The 7911-nt window shown below is 34.4% G+C and overlaps 1 protein-coding gene across 1 annotated transcript in view; it reads left to right on the top strand.

Moving 5' to 3' along the window:
* LOC102679861 (1-phosphatidylinositol 4,5-bisphosphate phosphodiesterase epsilon-1-like) overlaps positions 1–7911 on the top strand; it is a 103590-nt gene that overhangs the window by 26689 nt on the left and 68990 nt on the right. The window contains exon 3 of the mRNA XM_031509945.1: positions 3141–3176. The gene's annotated coding sequence lies outside the window, so the exon portion shown is untranslated. The remainder of the gene's footprint in view (positions 1–3140; positions 3177–7911) is intronic.

Raw genomic sequence — 7911 nt, forward strand, 5'->3', positions numbered from 1 at the left:
AATATATATCAATGCTTGAACCTGATAAAATATTTAAACGAAATAAAATATTTTATGCATCCTCCAAATTGTTTAAGAAATTCATTTTTGAGAGAAAGAAATATCTATATCCGATATTATTAATTCAAATAAATTCGTATCTACCTGTATGTTGAAACGGAATTTCATTACGGGGAATAAATCGGTCCATAAACGCGAATATATATCAATTCGATAAAAGAAAGGGGAACTTCGAATCCTATCGTGTCATCGCAAGTTTACGCACTCGTTTCCCGCAGATCGCTCGAGAAGAATTTTCACCGCGGTAAAAATAAGTTATATGGGAACAGTCGGATCTAACCCCACTTTAAAGGATACACACAAGCGCGCCTATAAGAGAATTGTCAGCTATTTTTCCCTCCGTGTCGATTCAATTCGATTTCTAAAATTATACTCAAGAAATTGGTGCAAAGGGAAACACTTGATCTTTGACAAAGGAGCAAACAATGAAAAACAAGTTCTTCGTTTTTTTTTTTTTTTTTTTTTTAATATCAACGTAATACGCGTGAGAAAGAATTAATAAGTTACTTCCGATAATCGATTGTTACGATATTTAAATCTCGAATCGTGCGATATATCTTCAAAGTGTTTAACACAGTCACAGAAAATCGTTACTTTATATTTGCCCTCCCCCTCGTTTGTTTCATTTTTTATTCACGATCACCTCGCTAGATATATCATCTAAACGTAAACAATTTTCGTGTTGCGAAGAACATAAACGAGGTGAACGTAACGATTTCAGAGCATGTATTATGCAAAACTTGGTTCAGTTTAATACTGTTCCTCTCGCTTCGTCGACGACGCAACGTATTCTTATAAAAGCTTGCATAACACGGTAATATTGTATAGTTACATTTCAACGAACGTTACATCCTCGCATGGTTGTCACAAGTGACTATTAAAGCCACTAAGTGTTATGGAACTATCGATAAGTTGTACGTTATGTAAAGAGGTGTGAGAATGCATATCGTCGCTCGAAAGTGTTGGGACGCTTCGTTCTAACAAGTATCTGAAAAACATTACGAAGTCGATTAACAACACGATACAATAATAATTTTGCATCAAAAATATTAAACGGTTAAACATTAAATAGTTAATACATCTTTTCTTGTAGATGTATTCATGATTTTGACTATATCGATTATTATTTTTTTATCATTTATTATCAGCTATTTTTTCTTCTACAATGTGACACATATAATTCCAAAGGATCTCAAAATGGAGGATGAAAATTCCGAATTATTTCTTCAAATTTTATTCATCCTATCCGAATTAAAAATCAAAATCATATTTCCTTGATTCAAAAAGACTATAGGAATGATTTAAATTACGAAATATAAGAAACGCGTCAAAATCTGTAATAAATCTATTCTAAAAATTCATACCTATAAATCGGTAATAGCCAATTGTAGTAACAAACCAAGTCAATTGCAGATTGCACTCGACCCAAGCAATAAGGTCATTCCGCTTGGTTTCGTACCGATTGCCGCCCCATTCGATTCGATATTAACTTGGTTGAACCCATTTCTGTTTTTCTCTCCTTGAACAATGCCGCCTCGTCGCATCGAATCCGCTTTTTTATTTTTTATTTTTCCCCCTTTTCTCCCTTCTTCTCTCTCTTTCTCTCCTCCTCACCGTGTTCCTCCTTCGTTCCTCCTGTTCCTCACGTAACGATTCAAATTCACAATTTCCCGGCCGGCCGCGATTCAACCTATCCCATCCGTCCCCGAGGTTGGCGGTGTACAGCCGAGGCTAATTTAAGAAATCAATTAAAGTCGTCCATGGTTAATGGCATCGAATGGCATCGCGTCTCGTCGAAACTGTTTTTAAACTTTCACCCGCAAAAGCGGACGATCTAAATCCATCATCGACCGGCGTGTGTAGGACGATTGAAATTGCATTTTCTAGTCGTCTCGCTCGAACGACCGATTTGTGACAATGGTAAAAAGTTTCTTGCTCTCTCTCTCTCTCTCTTTTTTTTTTTTTTAATTTCAAACTTGCTTTTTGAAGAAAAAATCCCCCCGGGCGGATTAAACCACCGTATTTTTTCGGCTTTTTTTTTTTTTTAATTTCAAACTTGCTTTTTGAAGAAAAAATCCCCCCGGGCGGATTAAACCACCGTATTTTTTCGGCTTTTTTTTTTTTTTAATTTCAAACTTGCTTTTTGAAGAAAAAATCCCCCCGGGCGGATTAAACCACCGTATTTTTTCGGCTTTTTTTTTTTTTTAATTTCAAACTTGCTTTTTGAAGAAAAAATCCCCCCGGGCGGATTAAACCACCGTATTTTTTCGGCTTTTTTTTTTTTTTAATTTCAAACTTGCTTTTTGAAGAAAAAATCCCCCCGGGCGGATTAAACCACGATATTGTTTCGACTTTTTTTTTTTTTTTTTGGATATTCGTTATTTAAATTTAATTTGAAAAGGAACAGAGAGATGCGCAACTTTTAAGAAGTAAAAATGTGTAAATACGAGTGCACGAATAAAAATTTTTCCCTCTCAATCTGATTCTATTAATTCGTACGTCAGATATTAGAATATTTTATTTCATAGGTTGTTATATATATATAAATACATGAAATGCGTATGATAATAATAAATATTTTGAATTAATTTACGTGATAAATCGTGTAAAAATTTTTCTATTACTCCCGATTTAAAATTCGATATTGAAAAATATTCGAACGGTGGACTAATATAGAATTTCATTAACTTTATTGATACACAGAAGGGGAAATTCAAGATTCAATCTAAAGTAACTTTCCATTTCGTATTCTGGGAAAGAGTTGTGCAAACACAACATTCGTGCTTCGAGAGAAATTGGCGCGCTCTGAAAATATTTTAAATTCACAGCGGCGGAAAACTGTGCGAGGAGTAAAACTCTATCTTCCAAATATTCGAATCCACTAATCGAATCACTTTTCTATATCGATTTCGATATTTTTCGATTTTATATTATTATATTTCGTTTTAATTGTTAATTTAATTAAACGTCGATGACATCACGCTCATTTATCGACGCGTATCACTAGCAAATTGGTGATATATTCTTCTGTGATTTATTATTTTAATACCGCATAATAATTAATTTTTATTTTGTTGCAGCTGGAGTTATTCACAATCGCGTGCAAACATGTTAACGTGAGTAAACAAATTTGTTTTTTTCTTTGAGCGATGTATATATTTAATTCAATAATAGAAATAAAAATAGAATTTAGAGAATCGATTCTTATTAAAATTTTCTTCTATTAATAAATTACATTACTTTATGATTTTATGAGGGATATAATTTTTCTTTTTTTTTTATATATATATTTTTAACAGTTTGTTAGTTTATATTTTTTGAAACGTATTTATATCAAGCATTCCTTCGTATAGTTGGCAATCAATTTGAAACTAAATGTTGAGTTAAAATTTCAGGAAACGAGACTAAGCTTCTACCTCATTAATGCCTCATTATTACATCATTACTCGTTCCATTCCTCGACTATTATACGATCGAGGACATTCTCGATAGAATTAAATATCTACGATTAAACATCTTACTTAATATCTATAAAAGAAAGAAAAGACTTGTTTAATTCTTTCCACATAATAACATCGAAATTTTAACAAATAACGATTTCTCACTCGTCAAAAATATTCCTCATTATTGTCAAAAAATAAAATTTGTCCCCGATGTAAAATAACAGAAATTGATTTTAATTAGTTCGAAAATTAACAATTTTCATGTAATTTAATTTATCGAAATATCCGACGAAACATATGAAACAAGATCCGTTCCTATGTGAAGTTGAACAGGAGTTTGCTCCTCCTCCGTTGAAAAGTTTTCATTCACAATTATCGTTGCCGATAATTATGCGGCCGATCGACGAAAATTTGCGGGGGATAACGAGATTGTTGTACGGAGGGCCGAAAATTTCATAATCGGTGCATTATCGGACGAAAATTGGACGAAAAGTAAACGAAACGAGGGGGCGGGAGGGCGGAGGCATTCGTCTCAAAAGCCTCGCGACCATCGATTTTCGAATTTGCGGTTTATAGTCGAGTTTAAAGCGAAAAATTGACGAGAAAATTCCACGCGGACCTCGACTCCGCGTTATTCATGGTGTAACGCTATTAAAGGGACCAGACGTTACCCAGACCCAGCCGGAAATTATGAATGCCTATCGCGATACATCATTCGATATTTCCGCTACGCTTGCTCAAAACACATCCTTGATTAAGAAAATCGACCCGATCGAAATTCGAAGTAATTGGAAATTTTATATAGAATCGTGCCATGCTCGATTTTTCCTTATTTCTCCTTTTTTTCACTTTGCTTTAAACGGGCAGAGAACCATACAAGTTTGTTGATTTTGTAGATAGGCTCCAAGAATAACATTCCGTAGTAGATAATAATATTGCTTATGTACGAACCGGCATCGAACTTCTTGGATAAACTCGCAAATAAACACGACGTTGGACAGATAGAAAGAAATATCGTATTTCAAATAAATGATTTTTAAACTTGGATTCTTTATAGATAGATATAAATATAATATACAATTGAATCGAAAAATCGTAGATTTTTGCTTATCCTATAATTTTATTGATTATCTCCATTGGACTCGTAATTAATAATTTTTTCTTTTTCGCAACATGTTTTCATCGGATGATTAGAATATCACGGATTCGGAGGCCGAGAGTCACGTTTGAAAACGTTGCTGTGCAAATAGGGTTCGATTTAAGCGGCCGTGAAACGAACAATTTACAAAACGTGCACTTTTAATTTCGCGCCACGAAAAGCGTCGCTCTATTTATAACTGTGTCAGCCCCATTATACACTCCCCACTTTGGATAAACATTCGTACAGCTCATTTCGATATTATTCGCGAAACTTTTTTATGAATTTTTTAGATAAAAAATTTATCCCCCGCTGCACATTTTTGCCCCACATCGCCAACTTTGCCCGAGGGATAAACAAGACGAGGATACGCAATATCCAGTTTCCACGATGTTTAAATCATTATTACGATAGAAAATTCACTCGTGTTTCGTTTCGCGCTTCGTTGAAAAATTAATTTCCACGGATCTTTCAGCGATGAATGTTTCAGAATCGTTGATCGTTTCTTTTTTTTTTTTTTTTTTTTTTTTACGATTAGAGAAAAATTCAATGACGAGTATCGAACGATTACACGTCGCGAATATTTATATTTTATATATCGTTGAAAAGAAATGGATTAAACCTTCGTGTTTATATTCGGGAAGAGCATCGATCGATTTTTAGGATTCGTAGATTTCCTTTCGTACTCCCTCGCTTTCTCTGGTATTCGCAGAATGTGCTGTTATCGAACATTCCAGATAGATTTATTATTGATGTCGCACGGAAATCTCCAATCTTCCAATTGCTCGTATTAATACACACGTATACAGCAAATTGAAACGATTCTGAAAATGAAATTACAAGATTTCGCGTGTCACGAAATCCAACAATGAAATTGTACCGATGAAAAAAAGGAATCGTAATTCGATGAAACGTCCGAATCGAAAACGTTCGATTGCCACGATTTATTTCGAGACCCGAATCGAGGAAACAACAAAAGTGTAAAGTTGATATCGACTGGACTCGAGAGTTGATTCAGCAGAGAACAGATGCACGAAAGATGAAAAATCGTTGGACGTGAAGCTTAAAAATACGAGAGTGAATTCGAAGAAACGAGTAGTGAGCAAAGAAAGAAACAAAGGGGGAGTAAAAGGAAGTGCAAAGAAGGGAAAAGATACGAGGGAAACGCGAGTTCGAGTTCGTATCCCGCGTGTGTGTGCGTGTGCGTGTATCGTGTATACTTCCAAGGTTGCGCGGGAATGGGGAGGGGGGAGGAAAGTTTTTAAAATTAACCTTTTTAAAATTAGATATGTTGATCTCGGGCATCGCGTTTTTCACGTTAAACAGTCTCACGAATTTCCGAATACTTCCGCGGCAACTCATCTCCAATGAGAGATTTTTCGTCAATCGATTTTTGGCGCGTACCAGTGTTGCGACACCAGTGTGCGATTCTCACAAATATTTTACGCGTCTCTCGTTGTTAAGAAACCATTCTCGATTGTAATCTTTAAACCGATTTGTTCGAATTCCGCCACGATGTATATATAGAGATATGTAAGTGAAGAAATTGTGCGAGAGACAATAGGAATATTTTGTTTTATTGTGAAAATTGATGGATAAATATCAAAGATTCGATGAAATTCGTTTAAATAAATAAGTCTTCTCGTATTTATCTCGTTTTTGAGGAAAAGTGCATCATTTTTTTTTTAGTTTAAATTCTCTACACGTGATGTGATAAATAAATTGTGATTGGTGATCGACAATGAACTTTTGTTAGAGGAATATAATTTCGAAACAAAAGTTCTGAAAGTGATTTGCAAAAGCGAGAGGAATCCAAGGAAGAAGAGAACGATGACTTTAATCGGATAAGAATAGCTGCCCTGGTTTTTGGTATAATTTATATTTTTTTTAACATTTCTTTTTGAAATTTCTCATTTGAGAAATTTAATTAATAAAACGCGTAATTCGTCAATCGTTATTTTCGTCGTTTAAAAGAAGAAGAGGTGATATTCTCGAGATCGAATGCGTGATTTATCGTGCAGGCTACGACGATTTATACACAACGAAAGGAAGAGAAATAGGAAAAAGGACACTTTTTTTTTTCGTTTATCTGCAGCTGTCCTCCAGCTGTCCGTCTTCGCTTATATTTCCCAAACGTTCCAATAAATTTCCGCTCGGGAGAAAATTTCATAGAAAGAAACGATTTTTCTTCGGTTCACGGAGCGTCCAATTGAATAAAGGAAGATCACAATTATTCCGTGGCGGAATTCATTCATAAAGTTATTTTATGCCTGTGAGAAAACTTTAATCAGCAACATTCTCGACGAGAAACAAATTTAAAATAATCGTTTCGAATGTATATCCGAAATGGGTTGAATTGAAGAAGGAAGGAAAGAAGGAAAAAATCGATTTTCTTCGCAATTCAAATTTTTTCGAATAACGTTGCAAAATTTCAGTGAGGGGAGGGGGAGGTTCGAGAGGAGGCGAAGGAAACGGTGTACAGTGAACGATAATTCATTGATAACTCCACGGTACGCTTTTATGCCAGTGAATAGAATTATCGAACGACAGTAAAGTGGTATGTGTAAGTGGTATCAGGGTTGAAAGGCTATTATACGCGAATATTGCCATCCACAAGTTACTGGACATTTAGTACATTTAAAATGAAAGTAAATTACGGTTATGTAAAATAAAGAGGTTGATACAATTTTTTGAAAGTGTAGCGAGGTAAAAAAGAAAAAAAGAAAAAAAAAAATATCTATTTTCTTCTTAAAAATCCATATAAAATATATCTCGTCGAATCAATATCCCTTGTAATGGAACGCAAATATACTTTTTCGAGTGGTGTGGGATAACAGTTTTCTATTATAACAATCGAAAGGAAACATTGAATCGTACTTTCGATTATCTACATATATAGAGAAAAATGTCAATATCGTAGAAACAACGCGTGCAAATATAACATGTTATAATAATTCGAGACAAGAATATGCCTCTCTGCTTTCCTTTCTTTCTTCTTTTCCATTTACAGCTCCTTTATTGTTGCCAAAAATGGCCATGACGCGCGTAGTCCTTCACCAGCCCATGTCTAAATATGGTTAATGCTTTGGAGGTTCTCGGAGAAGTTTACCGAACGGACCTTATTTTCTGTCTTCGTGAAACTCTCACTTTCGCTTTTGCAATTTTCCATCGTCTTCTCAAATCTTTTAATCGAAGGAAATTTCATAAAAAGAAATTTTAATTCCAAGATTTGATGAAATATTTTTTTTTTTTTTTTTTTTTTTTTTTTTT

Source organism: Apis dorsata, unplaced genomic scaffold (assembly GCF_000469605.1).
Source record: "Apis dorsata unplaced genomic scaffold, Apis dorsata 1.3 scaffold_194, whole genome shotgun sequence".
NCBI lineage: Eukaryota > Metazoa > Arthropoda > Insecta > Hymenoptera > Apidae > Apis > Apis dorsata.